This window comes from Macrotis lagotis, chromosome 1 (genome assembly GCF_037893015.1).
Source record: "Macrotis lagotis isolate mMagLag1 chromosome 1, bilby.v1.9.chrom.fasta, whole genome shotgun sequence".
NCBI lineage: Eukaryota > Metazoa > Chordata > Mammalia > Peramelemorphia > Peramelidae > Macrotis > Macrotis lagotis.
Genome location: NC_133658.1, coordinates 46,793,260 through 46,794,583, shown reverse-complemented (window position 1 = coordinate 46,794,583; position 1,324 = coordinate 46,793,260). Strand labels below are relative to the sequence as shown.

Genomic DNA, 1,324 nt, shown 5'->3' with positions numbered 1-1,324 from the left:
TATGAAGCTGGTATATGTCTTTTTGAGGTCCACACCTCCTGTCAACAAATACCTTAGGTTCAAGTCAAATGGAAAAGTCCCATGGCCTTTTGGGTGCCACAGCAAAGTAAATGGTTATGCCTCTTCTCGGATGTCATTTCCACTTATCAAGTCAGGATCTATTGCTGATGAGGAATCGCTGGACAGTGCCAAGGGCTTTGGTGGTAAGATAAGAATTCTCTTTAACTGGTCTTCAGTCGATGGGGCTGGGGCTCCTTAAGGAGAGGCTTCCTATGATGATGTCTGATGGTCCTGGTGGTTGTTGCTGTGACGTTTCCTCCCCTCCGTGAAAACAAATATTCCATGTCAGCTCCTTGCCTTTAACTTTAATCTATCGCCCAAGCATCTCCTTTTTTTTTCTTCCCCCCCCCATCCTCACATCTGCCCCAGACCCCCCGGGAACCTGACCTTCAGCTTTTTTCACTGAAAAACAAATCTCCTGGAGAACTTTCATTAAGCTAGGCGGCCTGCCCCCATTACAATTAACTAGCTAAGACATCATAAAAGCTCATGCTTCTATGACCAAACTTGGGTTCTGTGGATATGCAGCCTTCTCAAAAATTGTGATTATAGGCTCAAGAATAAATTTCCCTTTGATCCTTTATGACTTACTCATTTCTTATCCCATGTGGGATGTACAGAGGAAGGAGCCGTTTAATCCACCTTTTGGCATTCTTATTAACATGGGAATGGCAACTTTGGGATTAACTGTTTTATTCTGGCCTGGAATCCCTAGACTTGGAAAATGAGCCCTGAAAAGCAACCAGGAGAAGTGATTGAAAAGGGGATCAGTAGTTCCTTGGCCTCTTAAAAGAAGCTTGCACTGTTCTCCTTTTCTTTCCCCACTTGCTTTAGCTTATTATCCTTCCCCCGCAAGCTTCTTCTCTGTCAGAACTTTAGCATCCCACCAACTAGTCATTTTTATCCCCTCCTGTTCTACTTTGTCTCCCCAAATTTCCTAACCCAGTCTTCACCAGACTCCAGAGAAAGAGATTGGCCACGGCCAGGTGGTCTTTTCCATCACTTGAGTCTTAAATAGTTTAATAGGACAAAGACTCTAGGTGTTGTAGTTACGAATATGGGGTCTCTACCATAACATTCCGGACAACAAGGAAGGCGCCATAGTGGATACAACACCAGGCCTGGAATTAAGAAGCTTCATCTTCCTGAATTTAGATCTGGCTTCAGACATTTCCTAACTGGGTGACCTGGGCAAGTCACCTAACCCTGTTTGCCTCAGTTTCCTCATCTGTAAAATGAGCTGAAGAAGGAAATAGCAAATCAC

General features: G+C 44.2%; 1 long non-coding RNA gene across 1 annotated transcript; it reads right to left on the bottom strand.

Annotated features, from left to right (window-relative positions):
- Positions 1-1,120, bottom strand: LOC141513269 (uncharacterized). The gene is made up of 3 exons (XR_012475752.1): positions 1,003-1,120; positions 652-791; positions 1-321 (listed from the first exon to the last, which is right to left on the bottom strand). It is a non-coding gene; the product is annotated as an uncharacterized LOC141513269 (long non-coding RNA).
- Between the last annotated feature and the right edge of the window lie 204 nt (positions 1,121-1,324).